Source organism: Pan troglodytes, chromosome 2 (assembly GCF_028858775.2).
Source record: "Pan troglodytes isolate AG18354 chromosome 2, NHGRI_mPanTro3-v2.0_pri, whole genome shotgun sequence".
Classification (NCBI taxonomy): domain Eukaryota; kingdom Metazoa; phylum Chordata; class Mammalia; order Primates; family Hominidae; genus Pan; species Pan troglodytes.
This window is the reverse complement of record NC_086015.1, coordinates 192,760,318-192,778,925: the sequence shown is the minus strand read 5'-3', so window position 1 is coordinate 192,778,925 and position 18,608 is coordinate 192,760,318. Positions and strand designations below refer to the sequence as shown.

At 36.1% G+C, this 18,608-nt stretch overlaps 1 protein-coding gene across 1 annotated transcript in view; it reads right to left on the bottom strand.

Moving 5' to 3' along the window:
* TP63 (tumor protein p63) overlaps positions 1–12,490 on the bottom strand; it is a 300,778-nt gene extending 288,288 nt beyond the window's left edge. Inside the window, exon 1 of the mRNA XM_054681330.2 lies at positions 11,999–12,490. The gene's annotated coding sequence lies outside the window, so the exon portion shown is untranslated. The remainder of the gene's footprint in view (positions 1–11,998) is intronic.
* Positions 12,491–18,608: the final 6,118 nt, after the last annotated feature.

Below are 18,608 nucleotides of genomic sequence, written 5' to 3'. Positions count from 1 at the left end.
AAACTTGGCTGACAATTTGTCTATGTTACATGAAACTCATCCATCACCCATACATGGAAAGATGTCTAAAAGGAGATTCAAAGAGATAATAAAAAAATTATACTCAAGTGATTTCTTATTTATGGTGTGTATTTTTCATCAGAAACTTGCCCACAGTGGTTGTGAATTCAGAGAATATAAGAACACAATGGTACAATCAGTCTGGAGGCATCTCAATTAGACAGCAAGAGAAGGTCAAGAAAAAAATTCATTGTATGAAACTACAGTGTTTTCCTCCTGAATCCTAAGATTGAAACTACTTGTACCCATGCATTAAATTTGTACCTGGTGCTCCAAATCTTGGAAGGAATACTATTACATACTACCGAGAGTCAGGGGGTTTGTGAAGCTTTTAAAGTGTACTCTTGATTTTAATATTGAAGTGCTGTGAATGTGGGTTTCTTTGGAAAGATATTAAAATATTATTAATTGTAATCCTGAGAAAATAAATGGGGGCTTAGTGTTTGGGTAATAAATTATGATATTGCTGAATAGAGCTCTAGCTACAAGTTGAAAATGAAACCTAGGGTAAAATAACTTCAGAAACAATTTATGTAAATAGCTGATAATATATTTAAGTCATATTCTGCCTTACATTTGTTTGGAAATGAGATACAAAGTATAAAAGTCAAGTTCACAAAACAGCCAAAGAAAATAAAACTTACACAAATTTTTGCATCACCTGTCCTCTGAAATTTTGATCTGTTGTTATCTAATGCCCTTACCATTGCCTTATCTCTCTGTGTTTATGACTCTGAGAGATATCATAGCCTCAGAAATCCCAGTTTATCATGTGTCCAATAATTCTGGTGCATGAGCTGAAGAATTAATCACAAGAAAACTCAATTCTAGAACTCTGATGACAGATGAGCTAGGAGGATGGGAGCTAATGAACTGAAGTTTTTACACAGACATTATCCAATGCTCTAATTCCTTACAAAAGTCCTCTTTACTCGGTCCGATGTTATACTAAATAAATACCCCTCCCCAAGATTTCCAAGGAGTTTTCAAGAGTGCTCACACCATCTACCCCAACACATACATGCACACGCAGTACACACAACTTTTTTTTATCTGTTTTAATTAGGAACTGAAATTTGATTACCTCCATAAATTACTTTATTTTTTAAAGCCAGGTTATTGTAATTAATGAACTTATAACCTACGAATTAGTTGTTATCAGAGATCTTCATATCTTAAACAAGTTAAGAACCCTTTGCTCTGTTTGTAAGGGCTGAACCTCTCAAGTCCAGTACACTTTCTTTGAGTTAGATATACTGTTCAGTTATGTTTGCCTTTCATTAACTTTACCAATGAATATTAGAATATTAGAGTCATGAGTTTTGAAAGAATGTGATATTCAAAAATATTTTATGCTCATCTTAAAACTATATAAATACATTAAAGTGATAAACATTATAATCCTAGAATAGCTATCCACTGTACTATGTTTTGGCATTTCCTCCTGGGTTTGGCTTAAAAGTATACATTTTTATATGTAAGATAATTTTAAATATATATGTAATATTCATAATGACATACACTATTATTATATATTCTAATTTTTCATTTAATCTTATAATAGAAACAAATTTATATACTCACTATAGTCATAATTACCATTTTAAACTGTTTCATTTTTATTGACAAAATGCTTCATCTTACTTATCCATTTTACTCTAATAAAAATTATTTTTAAAAAAATTTCACAATTGGGAAAAATTATTTGTAATAATAAATAACTGCAATGAATACCTTCTCACAAATAACCTTTTTCTATTAAGTTTTTAAAAATAAACTTTTTATTTTGAAATGAATGTTGATTTACAGAAAAGTTGCAAAGATAGCACAAAAGTTCCTGCATTTTCTTCATTCAGCTTCTATGATACGCTTGTCAATATTTTAAAAATTAACAGTAACTAAACTATAGACTTTAAACAGATTCATCAGTTTTGCTACTAATGTTCTTTTTCCTGCTCTAGGATCTAATTGAGGATATCACATTGCATTAAGTCTTCACGCCTTCTCAGTTGGCTCTGCTCTGTCAATTCCCTAATGACAGAGCCTCAGACTTTCCTTACATTTCATGATATTGAAATTTTGAAGAACCCTTCTCAGGTATTTTGTAGAAATACCATTTCTCACTGGCACCTGGTTCTAGGTCACAGTCATTTCTTCACCACATGGGCCTCTCCAACATAACAGCTCACTTCATCAAAGCAAGCAAGTCAGGGAAGCATGAAAGAGAAAGTACTGGCATGACAGAAGTCATAGTCATAATCATGGTGGTGACATTCCATCACATTTATATGGGTGCCATTTATTAGAGTGAATCACCACACCCAGCCCTCCCAATGAAGGAGATATAATTACACAAGTATATTAAGAGATCATTGCGGGGTTGGCCCGTCGCGGTGGTGCACAACTGTAATCCTAGGACTTTGCGAGGCCGAGTCGGGCAGATCACTTGAGGCCAGGAGTAGGAGTTGGAGACCAGCCTGGGCAACATGACAAAGCCCTGTGCCTACTCATTTTGTACTAAAATTACAAAAATTAGCCAGCTGTGGTGGTGCAACGGAGGCTGAGGCACGATAATTGCTTCAACCTGGGAGGCAGAGGTTGTAGTGAACCGAGAGTGCGCCACTGCCCTCCAGCCTAGGTGACAGAGCAAGACTCTGTCTCAAAAAAAAAAAAAAAAAAAAAAAAAAATTTGGCCATCTTAGAAGGCTATCAATTACATAGCTATTTTATGGGCCATGCATTGTAATTCCAATATTTGAAATTTATGTAGGCCTAGCTCTGCTCTGGTGTTTTTATTGCTTCACACTCATGGTACCTTGTTTCCTTGTGTGTTTTGTTATTTCCAGCCATGAACTGTTGATTTTAATGTTGTATTTGTGGATTTTTTTTTCCTGAGGCCTGGAATGGAAGTGAATTTCTCTTGGGAAGGTTTTGTTTCCTTCTACCAGGTGCCTATGAAAATTATCAATTAGTATGCAATTAAATTTTCATCTTGAGGTGTTTGGATGAATAACGTAGAGTGAATTTAGACTGGAAATTGCATCAGAGTTAGCTTGAGATCGTAAATTATGAATAGCAATGTTTCTTTCCTCTACCATGTGGTTAGGTTTGTGATATTTAATTTCCTTTAATGTCTCTTGGATGAGAGGGAACAAGTTTATTTTTGTTTTAAATTTTCTATTGTGTATGGTCTTTGGTACCACAGTGTTATGGCAGGAAGATATCCCGGTAGTTGTCTTACATTGGGTCGGTATTTTGTCTCCTATTCTTTCTGCCCTTTGAAACTATGAACACCAAAGCTCAAATTTACCCAAGTAAATAAACACATTCAGTGTAAAATTTGCCTTTGATATTCCATCATATCTCTTAGTGCTTATCTTCACTTACTGCTTTGTCTAAAGGACTTCGTATTTTTTTTTCTAGCCATTAATGGATCTAAACTTAAAAAATTTTTAAACACATTATTTTACTAAGAATTTAGTTGTTTGCAATGAGATTCAATCTAGTTTCCTGCCCCATCATTTTACCAGAAATAGAAACATCGAAGGTCTCTAATGGTTCATTTTGTTTAACAAATATTTAGTGATCACATAGCAGGTACCAGAATCTATATTGCAGCTTAGAAAATCAGATACTCTTGTATCATCAGGCAGCTCACCTTTTAACAATTCTGGAAATTGTAATATAATGCAATGTAAATTCCACAGTTAAGCAAACATATGACTCTGGAGGCACAAAGAAAGGCACAAAGAAATCAGCCAAAAGACACCATGGTATATATCTGACTTTCACATTTTGGGGAATAACTGAGATATTCTTGCCTCTTCTCTAAATAGCAATGACTTATACAGAGATCCTTGACAAAAGCATACTTCTGATACAACTTTTACTAATAATGTGAAACTTCTTGTTAAAGATAAATAAAACCGTCTGTTGAGTTGGCATAATCAGTGGCCTGAAATTACAAGCCTGAGTTTCCTTCTTGACTAATATTTTCAGTAGATAAGGCAGGCATTTTGTTTTTTATTGTATTTGTAGGAAATTATGCCCCAAGAAGGACACAGGCCTTTTTTCTTTCTCCTCTGTGTGTGGTCTCAGCGAGAAGAGATACCACTAGAAGAAAACCAAGCCACAAGAGAGCTCTGAGACCCTCAGTGGGAGTCACTGGGGAAAGAATACAACACCAGAACCTTGTCATTGGCACAATTCAGGAGAAAGGGAAATAGGATGTTGAGATGTCAGTTTGAAGAAAGCCCTGCCACTTCTTTCCTGGGTGGCTTAGGAAAATTCTCTTTGGTCCTTAGGTAAATAAACCATGTAAAGTGAACGTCAATCTGTTTATTTCCCAAGACTTTTAAAGAATCAAATAATTTATATGGAAGTTTTACAAACAGCTTTACAAACTGTGAAGGTGGTTTTCCAATTTTGTTAATATTTTTGCCTAAGAGGTAACAAAATAAGATATAGTTGCATTAAATGGCTCATTTTCTAAACTCAATCTCAACTTCTTTCCCCTCTCCCGGCAACCTAAACCTTGCAAACTCATGGTTACGTTTTAGATGTCTGGTTGTCTAGGGGTCGGGTTCCACAATACTTTTAACCAAGACCTTGTTTATATCTTCCTAGAGATTATCTCCAGGTAAATATCCAAGAAAGAAAATCTACAGAGGCCTAGATTTATCCTTTACTCATCTGAATTTGCGTGGAAAATTTCCAGGCCTCGCGTCAATCTCTATTTTTTACTGAGAAGTGTCTGAATTTAGCTAGATGGGTAGAGATTTGGGTGGGAGATGGTGGTGAAGAAGAGTGAGGTCATATTTTACAAATCTACCCATTTAATGAATGAGAGCTAAATAATAGGTAGAATTTAATGAGCACCTCTCTGCCAGACATATTACATTTATTTGTTCTAATTTTTCCACATACCCTGCAATCTAGGTTTAATTATTTATTTCACTGATCAGGACGTTAAAACCAAGAGAAGTGAAACAATTTCTTAAAGGTTCCGAGGTGGGAGTATGGAATGGACACGCAAGGAGGTAGCAGATCTAAGATTCAGGCTCAGAATTGTCTGACTTCAACGACCATGTTCTTTGCACACTACTTCCCTGATGGTAAAATAATTTCGTCTTTTCTACTAATTCTTTTTTTTGTGAATATATATATATTTTTCAAGTGTTCTATTTACCCATTTATTCATTAGCAGATTGTCTCATTAAAGTTATCAATAGAAACTTGGCTGGAGTGTTAACTTTGGGGGGCTAATCTTAGGAAAAGAAAATTTTTTCGATTTACCTTTTCTCTTCTTTTCTTTTTGTTTGTTTTGTTTCTATAATGGAAACATGAAAAGGCAAACATTTTATTTTCCGGTGAGGGCTAAAAGCTTGGGACTTGAGGGATGTATATACTTTTCTTACAGTAAAGTAGTTTAATACTTAAAGGTAAAACTACATAGGTGAAATGCTGAAATAAGTCAGAGGGTAGGAAAAAAAATCTGTAACTCCAGGACTGTGCTTCTTTTTTTTTTTTTTTTTTTTTAATGAAGGCAAAAACCACTGAGATAGAATAAAACTCCAAAAAGTGACTGCTTGATGTTTACATGGGGTGTCCGGTAGTTCCTGGCAAGGGAAAAGCAGAACTTAGTTTGAGCCACTATTCTCTCAACTCCTGTGATAAACAAAACAAAATACACTCTCAGAGGAAGAAATCTTTCTGCTTCCCATGCTCTTATTAACACTAAGTAGAATTAGTAATAGTATAACTACTATGAAGGAAATAGGTCTTCTGATAAACTCAGAAGGATAAGGAGAAGAAGAAAACAGAACCCAAAAAACCACAGGAATGAGGTAGTCCAATTTCTTCACCTTATAGATGAGAAGAGAGAGGCCCAGAAAGTGGCAGGGACTGGCCTGGGCACATATAAGGAGTTGGGACTAGGATACAGCTATCCACTTTGAGCCCATTGCTGGTTCCACTGCTGCATTAGTATTTATAGAGAGGATAAGAGAAATGGACATGTAGCATTTTGAGAATCAGCACGTTTGCCTGTCCCACTATATAACTGGTTTTCAACCTTCTTATAATCCTAATAACTGAGTCCTGGGTAAAAGAGACTCCATTCTTTTGCATTAGACGCTCTCTCATTCAGAGCTTATATAGTAGTGCAGCTGAGAAGTTTATAAAGTTTCAAAATGAATTTAAAAGTTTATAAATGAATTTATAAGTTTAAAAGTTTATAAATGAATTCTTAACCTGGGAAGTTACCTACTACTAGCTCTATGCCATTAAACATAGAACACTAGCTCTATGCCATTAAACATAGAACACTAGCTCTATGCCATTAAAGTGATGCCTGTGCCTCTATTTTAAAATAGAGTGTTCATTATTAAACAGCAGACTCTACGAACTACATAATTTAATACAGCACAATCCAGAATTTGTGAACGGAACTTCTGGTACAAAAAGAGTGTATGAAATCAGTATCATGATGCAACAACCATTCCCTGCAGCCCAAAGAAGAGGCTTCAGAGTGCAAAGAGAATTAATATTTGCTGTCTCGGATGCATGACTGGCTGCACAAGGTGATTTTACTGTGCATTATACTTTAATTATAACTGCACTGTAGCCATCTGCTCCACTTCATTCCCTAATTATAGATGTAAAATGCATTTCACAAATCCCACCTGTAAAAAAGATCTAAGGGATTTCATAGCAGGCTTGCTCCTCCCTCCTCCCTTCTTTCTTAGCCTCTGCACTCTTCCTTCAACACATATGAGAAGACCAAGAAAATGTTTGTGATGCACTGATCACCCCAGAAAGTCTGGGCTTTCTGACACTGTTCCATCCATTAATATCTCTCTTCTACACGTTATTATACACACTGTGGCCAGCCCTTTCTAAGCCACGGTCACACATGACTTCCTGTTCACATGTAATTTTCTACACGCTCTCCCTCCTATTATTTTTGAATTAGGCTTTTATTTTATTTCCAGCACTACCACTTCAAGTATCTCCTAGCTTTTTCTGTGAAGCATCTGAGAAAGCTGTTATTGTCCTCATTTTTCAGTGGAGAAGAGATGAGAGATGTAGAGAGTTTAAAGGTATTATGTAAGGCCACACAGTTGATCGTGGCAGAAGTAAGCTAGAAGCCACACACACCTAGAGATATTTATTCCCACTCTTTCACACTCACTACTATCAGGCATCATTTGAGAGTGTTGTTTAAATTTCCATCGAGATAGCAGAAGTGTGCTGGAGCCAGCTCACACTGCCTCAGAAGAGCATACCATGGGCATCTCTTTCCAATTCCATTTTCAGTGACTTCTTACTGGAAGCTGGAAGTTGGCTATGTTGGTAGTGTGAGATGGACACATACTATAAAAGCTCACATTGCTTCCTCAGGAGAGAGCTGTTAATAATTTACTAGGATGCTACTGAATGTGGGAAATGGATCTATATGCTCTCAGGAAAGTCACATATTTAGAGCATAATACCCTCTTCACCTCTGAAGTTGAATAATGTGAACATGAGTACTACTCATGAATGAGGAAAAGCTAAGCAATTTAACCAAACAAGTATCACTTTCAATGTTCTAAGGATAAACTAGTAATCCAAGAAAATGAGGATTCTTTCTGCAGATGGTAAATTCAGAATTTTCTAATGAACCCTTTGGCTGTAAAAGTCTCTCTGGTTTCCAAAGCAATCTGCAAGTTAGAAATTTAGGGTTCCAGGGAGGTTCAGGATGATGTACAGTAGTCCCAAAGCAGGAGGCTCCAAAATGACACCTGGTCTTCCGCATCCAAGTTTACTTCAACCAGACACTGGCATATGAGGAAATGCCTTTCTGAACGCTAGATTTGGACATTTCTGAAGGAGAGTAAATGAGCACATGTGCTCATTTTTCATGGGTGTTAAAAGGGAAACAATTTAGAAGCTTTAAAATTCCCTCTCCCCGCGAAATTCTCAGACTTTCCAAAAACATAAATTCTAGCTTTGCACAAGATTGCAGCTCAAGTCCAAGAACAAAGTCATACAAAAGAACACATCCAACCTGAACTGAAGAAGGCTTTAAAACATCAACTATGGGATTAAAAATAAGCAATGACTTTCTAGAAGGAAAATGAAGTGTAAGCTTTTTACCAAACATGTTGTGCAAATACCAAATCACAAGGTAATAGAAGCACAACACTAAAATTCAACACATGTTGTACTGATTAGAGATTCAATTAGTTTCTCTATATAGCAAAGACAGCTGTATCAGATGGTATGTATGCTCTTTAATGGACATCTGAATTTATATATGTGCTGATCTCAAGAAATTTATTTGTGGTGACCTCCAAAGTATGTAGTCAAGGCTAATAGAAAAATTGAGTATAAATATATAATCACCAGGTTCTTTAGATGCCTTTTTGCAACTCTTATTGAACCTACTTTTGTAAAATCCCTAAAAGTTTATCCAATTAATAGAGTACTGGCCTGGTAGTAAGGAGTTTTAGTAGTCCTAGATCGAACATTAATTAGAATAAGGGCTTCAGAGAGCATCTAAAGCAGGGAGAAACAGTATAAAGAGGCAGTAGAGTTTAATAACAAAGAGAATGAATTTGGAAGCTTGGCTACCTGATGTGACTTTCACCTCTGATACTTACTAGTTGTCACACCTTAGAGAAATTACCTAAACCTTAGTGCTTTGGTTTTTCTATCTGCTACATAGGTACAAAACAGTACTGCACTTCTCTTAAGGCCACTGCAATAATTCAAAAATTATACATGTAAAGCACTTAGAATTGTTTCTGACATATAGCATGTGTACAATTCATGTTTAACCTACAGTACAATCAATATCCTCATTTTATAAGATAAAAAAAACCTGAAGCCCAGAGAGGTTAAACACATTATACAAATTCACATGGCAAACTAGAGACAGAATTAGGATTAGAATCCATGATCCATTTCTATTGATCCACCCCCCCTCCCAACAGTGATGAGTAGGTTATTTGCATTTATTAAATTCAACAAGTTTTGTCAAACTCTTCTGGGGGTTGGTGATGCTCAAAAGGACTTGTCTAATAAAAAAGTAAATTACTGGTTTAATTATCAGACAAGATCTTTGACTCTCAGTAAAATAAATGTTTTTGCCTCTTCGACATATTATTTCTCAATTACGTGATTTTGAAATGGTATAGTATCCATTTTTGAAATACAAAAATTTATTCTTGTAACAGCAACAATAATAAATGAAAAGATCCCACAGAACATATGCATACAAATGATATAAAAGTGTTTGACTCGTTGAGGAAAATAAATATAGTACATTTAAAATATAAAGCTGAGGAAAGATCAAATGGAGTGCAAAGTTTGGTGAACAAACAATTTTCAAACCTAGTGTTTTATCCAAGCAATGTCAAAGCAAGTTGTCAAAGAAACTGATATGAGGGTGTTCTCTGTATCCCTAGAGACAGGAAACTCTCTTGAAAAAAATATGGGTTACTAATACAGAATCTACTAATGGTTTTTCTTTGGTAAACTCCCTAATCTTTAAATCTGAAAACTGCTCATAGAAGAAACTGGTAGACCTCATTAATCATGACTGCCGTGATCGCTGTCACTGCTACTATCCTGTTGCTGATTGGGCTTCCCATCACTATTCACTTTGGGTATTCTCCCACTCTTGTAAGAAAGAATATTATTAATTCATTATTTTATTGAAGCACTCCAGTTTCAAAATGAGGATGATGGCTGGCAAAAACAGAAAGAGTCTCTGAGAAATCAGGCTGTGGTTACAAGTCCAAAGCCATGATACATTATGGGAATTGATGGGTCCACAAATTTCAAAGAAGCTGACACCCAAGTCTATTGATGACCCTTCCAGGCCCAGTTGAATACAAGGATGAGGTTGAGAAAGCGAAGTGGCTGGTTGTAACAAGAAATTGGCCAAAAGCTAAAGAAATTTGCAAGCAGATTCTAAGAACAAAGAGTAGGAAAACAGAAACAGAACAATGAGGTAATTATAAACGTAAAGTTTGAATTAAAGGTGGATGAAGGGAGACTGATATCTAAGGAGGTAAATATAATGTTGAAGCAAGTTACAAACTTTAAGAGTGAAAACATGAAAAAAAGGTCTGAGAAGAGGAAGGACTCTGAAGTGAGCTTGGACATTATCCAAACCTGCTTCCTCCTTCAGCCTCTGCTTTGTTGTGGGCAAGGTTAGGGTACCCTGCAAAAAGCCTTCGCAGTTACGCCTCCAATCCTTGGGAAATCCCTCTAATATATGCCTTCCACTTGCTATTCTCCAAAAGCTGACTGTCTGGGGCCTCTAGATTCTGCCCATAGATCCAAGAAACTCTATGATTCTGATTTCTGTCTCTACACAGACTATTCAGATGAATGCCTTACCTGTGACTATGGTCATTCAGATTTCCTTTGACCTTGCATATCCTGGACTGCAGGGCAGGCTGCACCAACACTCTGCTGGCTCTGGAATTCTAGTTTAGTCCCAGCCCTCTGGTTCTCACTGGACGGTATTCAGCTGGAGATAGTGGTTTACTTCTGTTATCGGGCTGACATCCGGATCTCAAAGGTGCTATGTATGGTTTCATAGTGTTGAAATAAGCTTGTATGTATATTTGTTTGTGCCTTTTTTGGTGATTAAATATTTTTCTTTGATTAAATATTTTTCTTTGACTTTAGCCTGCTTGAAGTTCAGGGAGCTTATTGAATCTGTGGTTTCATGTTTTATTACACGTTTTCAAAAATGGCCACAATTTCTTTCTATATTGCTTTATCTTTCACTCTCTTTCTCTCCCCTACTTCTTCTCTTGCCTCGCCTTTCCTTCCCTATTTTCCTCTCCCCTCCCCTTCTCTCCTCTCCCATTCCTTTCCCTCCCCTCTCCTGCTGTCCCTTTCCTCCCCTCCTCTACTCTCCCTTCCTCTCCCCTCCTCTCCTCTCTACTCCAATTATATGCATGCTAGATTTGTTTTATTTATTGTGTTTCGTATGTTTCTTAAAATCTTATTTTTCATTCTTTTTCTTTTTACTGCTTCAGTTTAGATATTTTATGCTGACCTGTCATTCAGTTCACTAGTCTGTTATTTTGCTTCTTCTCAACAGTGTATTGAATTTGTAAGTTCATTTCAGTATTTTACAGTTCTATAACTTCCATCTGACTTTTTGTAAATTTTAAGTCTCTGGTAAAATTATTTACATCTCCTTCTATTTTTCAAAACATTAATTCTAACTTTTTTTTTTTTTGAGGCAGGGTCTCACTCTATTGCCTAAGCTGAAGTATAGTCGTACAATCATGGCTCACTACAGCCTTGACCTCCTGGGTTTAGGTGATTCTCCTACCTCAGCCTGCAGAGTAGCTGGGACTACAAGTGTGAGCCACCACATCCAGCTAACTTCTTGTTTTTCTTTAGTATAGACGGGGTTTCACCATGTTGCCTAGGCTGGTCTTGAACTCCTGAACTCAAGCAATTCACCCAGCTTGGCCTCGCAAAGTTCTGGAATTACAGGCATGAGCCACCGCACCAGGCCAATTCTAGCTATTTTAAAGTTTCTGATAACTACATTAGCTAAACCACCTATGAATCTGTTTCAATTATCTACCTATTTCTCTAAGGTTTTGATCATTTGATTCTATTTTTACCATATTTTGTCATTTTAAATTTGATTTTAGAAGTTTTGGACAAAACATCTTTGAGATTCTAAATATTATTATCTTCCTCCTAAAAGGATTAAAATTTCCTCTGGTAGAGAGAGTTTGAGCATATCTCTTTAAACCTGTCAGGTACTGGTTTTGGACTATGTATAAGTCCTATTAATATTAAGTCGTATTTATTTCAGCTTTGCCCATATTTTGGAGGCATAGTCCTTACTCTTAATGCACGGTCCTTCAGATTTTTATCTTCTTGGGTTTCAACTGCAAAACTGAGTACTTACCAAGGTTTCCCCACCTTTGTGAAGCTGTCCAGTCTCTCTGTTCCCAGCACTTCATAGTTTTCAAAATCTCTGATAGGGTGTCCGGAATTGGTGGGTTCTTGGTCTCTCTGACTTCAAGAATGAAGCCGCGGACCCTGGCGGTGAGTGTTACAGCTTTTAAGGTGGCGCGTCTGGAGTTTGTTCCTTCTGATGTTCGGGTGTGTTCGGAGTTTCTTCCTTATGGTGGGTTCGTGGTCTCGCTGGCTCAGCAGCGAAGCTGCAGACCTTCGCAGTGAGTGTTACAGCTCTTAAGGCTGCACGTCTGGAGTTGTTTGCTCCTCCCAGTGGACTCCTGGTCTCGCTGGCTTCAGGAGTGAAGCTGCAGACCTTCGTGGTGAGTGTTACAGCTCATAAAAGCAGTGTGCACCCAAAGAGTGAGCAGTAGCAAGATGTACTGCAAAGAGCAAAAGAACAAAGCTTCCACAGTGTGGAAGGTGACCCCAGCGGGTTGCCACTGTTGGCTGGGGCAGCCTGCTTTTATTCTCTTATCTGGCCCCACCCACTTCCTGCTGATTGGTAGAGCCGAGTGGTCTGTTTTGACAGGGCACTGATTGGTGCGTTTACAATCCCTGAGCTAGACACAAAGGTTCTCCACATCCCCACCAGATTAGCTAGAAACAGAGTGTGGACACAAAGGTTCTCCAAGGCTCCACCAGAGTAGCTGGATACAGAGTGTCGATTGGTGCATTCATAAACCCTGAGCTAGACACAGGGTGCTGATTGGTGTGTTTACAAACCTTGAGCTAGATACAGAGTGTGGATTGGTGCACTCACAAACCCTGAGCTAGACACAGGGTGCCGATTGGTGTATTTACAATCCCTGAGCTAGACATAAAGATTCTCCACGTCCCCACCAGACTCAGGAGCCCAGCTGGCTTCACCCAGTGGATCCCGCACCGGGGCTGCAGATGGAGCTGTCGCCCAGTCCTGCGCCGTGCGCCCGCACTCCTCAGCCCTTGGGTGGTCGATGGGACTGGGCGCCGTGGAGCAGTGGGTGGTGCTTGTACTACGAAAACTGGAAAATTCTTCCAGGTAAAATGCCAGGGTAAATTTGGAGCTCAGTATTTGTACTTTTATTATTTCCAAGTTCATAGTTCTCAAATCAGGCCTACATTATTTGCTCTTATAGGCCTTTAAATACTTGCTTTATAGACATACTTTTAATAGTTATAATTGTCTTCAGCAGGAAGGTTACTACAATAAAAACTATTCTCTCATGACTGAAATTCAAAGTTTATTAGGTAAGTTTAAATATGTAAATAAATGTTGATTTAATAATCTACATATAATTTATTTATAATCTATATATGACTTAATATATTTTCCATTTTAATAAAGTAGATTGAGGCAGCTAATAAAAAGGGCTGTTTGTGAGATTTGTTTACCAAAAAGAAATTAAACATTGGATATTAAGCAAAAGAGAACTAAGCAAACCATACAAACCATATGGTTCTGTGACTGAACTTCAGTTTAAATCTGAGTTTCTAGGCAGTCTAGGCACGATAGGAAATACGATCCAATAGATAAACTTTGTTATCAAAAAGGAAAGAGTATATGCCAGTTACACAGAAAGATACCTTTTCATACAATGAGATTTTAAATAAAAATATTTTACATGAGACTTTCTCTAGAGGTTTTATCTAAAATGCTGAAGTAATTTCTTATATATTAAAAGTTAGAGTGATATCATTACATAATAACGGTAATATACACATAATATTAGTTTGCATTAACACCAGCTGACAATAGTCAAACATTTAATGAAACATAAAGTATAACATATGCTTCTGCTTTTCTCTTTTTTTCTCTTTATTAAGGTGTAACTGGCAAATACAAGTTGTGTGTATTTAAGGCATACAACATGATGTTTTAATATGCATATATACTGTGAAATGATTACCACAATCAAGCTAATTAATATATCCATCAACTCAAATCCAACAACACAACATTGTATATGTTTGTGTGTTGAGAACATTTAAGATCTACTCTTTTAGCACACTTCAAGTATTATTGTTAACTATAGTCACCATGCTATATAGATCTCCAGGATTGATTCATCCTGCATAACTGAAATTTTGTACCCTTTGAGCCACATCTCTCATTCTCCACCCCTGCTCCCCACCACCAGACCCTGGCAATCACCATTGTACTCTCTGCTTCTATGAATTCAACTTTAAAACATTCCACATTTAAGTGAGATTGTGCAGTATTTGTCCTTCTGTACCTGGCTTATTTCACTTAGCATAATTTCCTCTAGGATCATCCATGTTGCCACAAATGATAGCATTTTTTTTCCTTTTTAAAGTCCACTGTGTGTGTATACCACATAATCTTTATCCATTCATTTGTTGATGGACACTTTATTCCATACCTTGCCTATTGTGAATAATGCTACAATGAACATAGGAGTGCAAATACCTCTTCAAGTTACTAATTTTTTTTTTTGGATATATATACAGTAGTGGAGTTGCTGGACATACAGTAGTTATATTTTTTATTTTTGTATGAACCTTTATACTGTTTTCCATAATGGCTATCCAAATTGACATTTCCACCAACAGTGTACAAGGGTTACCTTTTCTTGACATCCTCCCTGACACTTATTATCTATTGTATTTTTGATAATAACTATTTTATCAGCTGTGAGATAATCTTATTGTGGTTTCGCTTTGCATTTCCCTGAGGATTAGTGATGTTGAGCATTTTTTCTTATAACTACTGATCATTTGTATGTCTTCTATTCAGGTCCTTTGCCCATTTTTAAATCAGGTTATTTGTTTTGTTGCTATTGACTTGTTTCAGTTCTTTATATATTTTGCATAAAACCCCTTATCAGATAAATGGTGTGAAAGTATTTCCTCCTATTATGTAGATTATCTTTTCACTGTGTTGATTGTTTCCTTTACTGTGCAATAGTTTTCTAGTGTGATGCAATCCCACTTGTCTATTTTGCTTTTGTTGGCTGAACTTTAGGAGTTATATCCAAAATATAATTTCCCACACCAATGTCAAGAAGCTTTTTCTCTATGTTTTCCTCCAGTAGTTTTACAGCTTCAGGCCTTATGTTTAAGTCTCTAATCCATTTTGAGTTGATTTTTGTGTATTGTGGTAGACAAGGGTCCAATTTTATTTTTCTGCGTGTGGATATTTATTGTTCCTTGTAGCATTTATTAAAAGGACTATCTGTTACTCATTGTATTTCTTAGTACCTTTATGGAAGGCCAATAAACCGTAAATACCTGGATTTATTTCAAAGCTTTCTATTTTGTTCCATTGGTCTATAATGTCAGTGTTTATGCCAGTACCATGCTGTTTTTATTAAAGTAGCTTTCTGATATATTTTGAGATCAGGTATTATGACACCTCTAGCTTTGTTTATTCTGCTCAAGGTTGCTGGTTATTTGGTGCTTTGTGGTTCCATATGATTTAAAAAATTTTTTTCTTATTTCTGTAAAAGATGGCATTGGAATTTTGTTAGAGATTGCATTGACTCTGTATGTTGCTTTGAGTAGTGTGGGCATTTAAACAATATTAGTTCTTTGAATCCATGCATACAGTAAGTCTTTTCATGTATTTGTGTCTTCTTTCATTTTAAAATCAATTTTTTGTTTTCAGTTTACAGGTCTTCTACCATGTTGACTAAATTCATTCTTCAGTATTTTTTTAGGCTAAGTAGAATTGTTTTCTTAATTTGCTTTTTGATAGTTCGTTGTTAGTATATAGAAACTTAACTAATTAATGTAGATGGATTTTGTATCTTACAACTTTACTGAATTTATTAATTCTAACGGGTTTTTTTTTGGTAGTGTCTTTAGTGTTTTTTTTTTTAATATATATAATGTATCTGCAAACAGACAACATTGCATCTCTTCCTTTCTGATTCGGATGCCAATTTATTTTTCTTGGCTAATTGCTGTGGCTAGGAGTTCCAGAATTATATTAAATATAAATGGTGAGAGTCAGCATTCTTCTTTGCTAATCTGGGAAGAAAAGCTTTCAGCTTTTCACCACTGAGTATGATGTTAGCTACGGCTTATTGTATATGGCCTTCATTGTGTGAGCTACATTCTTTCTATATCTGATTTGTTGAAATGTTTACCATTAAATGATGTTGTATATTGTCAAATGCTTTTTCTGGATCTATGGAGATGATCACGTAATTTTATCCTTCATTCTGTTAATGTGATATATCACATTTATTGATTTGCATGTTTTGAGCCATCTTTGCATTCCTGGAAAAAATCTTGATTGTGCTGTATGGACCTTTTAATGTTCTATTGAATTTTGTCTGCTAGTAGTTTGTGAAGGATTTTTGTATATATGTAAATTAGGAATATTGGCTAATTTCCTTTCTCTTATTATACTTGTCTGACTTTGCTATCAAGGTAATGCTGGCCTCATAAAATACCTTTGGAAGTGTTCCCTCCTCTTTAATTTTTTTAGAAGAGTTTGACAAGAAATGGTGTTAATGCTTTATAAATGTTTGTTAGAATTCACCAGTGAAGTCATTAGGTCATAGGATTTTCTTTGCTAGGAGGTTTTAGTTTACTGATTAAATCTCTTTATTCATTGTTGGCCTATTCAGATTTCCTATTTCTTCATAATTTAGTATTGTTAAGTTGTGTATTTTTAGAAATTTATCCATTTTTTTCTAGGTTGTCCAATTTGTTGGCATATTATGGTTCATAAAAGTCTTTAGTGATCCTTTGTATTTCTGTCATATCAATTGTAATGTCCTCTTTTTCATTTATAATTTTATTTGAGTCCTCTCATTTTTTCTTAGTCTGGGTAAATGTTTGTCAATTTTGTTTATCTTTGCAAAACTAACTCTTACTTTCATTGATCTCTTCTATAGGGTTTTCTTAGTCTCTGCTGTTATTTCTGCTCTTATTCGTGTTATTTTCTTCCTTCCACTATGTTTGGGCTTTCTTTGTTCTCCTTTTCCTAGATCCTTGAAGTGTAAAATTGGGTTGTTGATTTGAGATTTTTCTTCTTTCTTCAAGTAGGCATTTATTGCTATAAACTTCTTACTTAGAAATATTTTTGCTGTAGCCAGTGAATTTTGGTAATTTTTTTCTTTCATTTGTCTCAAGATATAGTTTGATTTCCCTTTTCCCCATTGGTTGTTCAAGAATAGGATGCCCAATTTCTACATATTTGTGACTTTTTTCTATTTTCTTCCTAGTATTTCTTTGGGTTTCATACCATTGTGGTAGGGAAAAGGTATTTGAGATGATTTTAATCTTCTCAAATTTGTCAAGACTTACTTTGTGGGCTAATATATAAAGAATTCTGAAGAATGCTTCATATGTTCTTGAAAAAATGTATGTTTTGCTGCTGTTAGCTGAAGTGTTATGCATATGTCTATCAGGTTCATTTGGTCACAGTGTTGTTTAATTCTGCTGTATCATTTTTGGTTTTCGGTCTGGATGACATATCCATTGTTTAAAGTGGGGTTATTTAAGTCCTCTACTATTACTCTGTTGCTGTTTACTTTTCTCTTCATTTCTGTAATATTTGCTCAGTATATTTAGGTACCCCAATATTGAGTTCATGCATATTTACAATTGTTATATCCTCATGATGAATTGATTCTTTTGTCATTATATAATGACCTTCTTTGCCTCTTGTGACAGTTTTTGACTTAAAGTCTGTGTAAGTATAGTCACCCCTGCTCTCTTGTAGTTACCATTTATGTGGCATATCTTTTCCCATCTCTTCACTTTCAACCTATGTGTGTCTTTAAAGCTAAAGTGAGTCTCTTGTAGGAAGCATACATTTTGATCTCTCTCTCTCTCTCTCTTTTTTTAGTCACGTTTGCCATTCTATGTCTTTGATTGGAGAATTAAATCCATTTATGTTTAAAGTATTATTGACAGGAAGGAATTACTATTGTCATTTGGTTAATCATTTTCTATATACTCAGTAGTTCTCTTTTTTCTTTTTTTGGTGTGTGTTGATGATCTTTTTTTTTTTTTTGTAGTGGTTTGCTTTGATTCCTTTCTCTAGATTTTTTTGGATATCTGTCATTGGTGTCTGTGTATTTTAAGAAGTAAGCACCTCTTCTAATCTTTACAGACTGATTTTGGTAAGGAAAACCCTTTACCAGTCAGCTGGCTTAATTTTGTGTGAGCAGCTCGTTGGGTCTGCGGGTAGACACGCTGTTTCAGTCCTCAGGTGGGCTGACCTGAATCCTGGGTCAGTTGGCAGGCAAACCTGGTTTCTGGGTTCACAAGGGCTTGGCTGGTGCTTTGTTCCAGTGAGGATGGCCTGGCACTAGGGCGGGACTGGAGCCGCGGTTTGCAGGAGCCAGTCTGGCACTAGAGTTAATGGAGTATGTCCATGGCAAAACCAAATGTTCACTTTACTCTCCTTCCTCTACCTTGAAGGTATCTCTCTCCACAGTGCACTCCAGGAGCTTGCAGGAGGCTGACATGGGTAGTGTGAAACTGTCCTTTATAACCTCTTCAATGTATCTTTTATCATTTCTGTGCTCCACCTAGGCACCACAATCTCTCATCTGGAGTCCTTATCTGTTGTGAAGTTATTTTTATGTCTGGATGGTTTT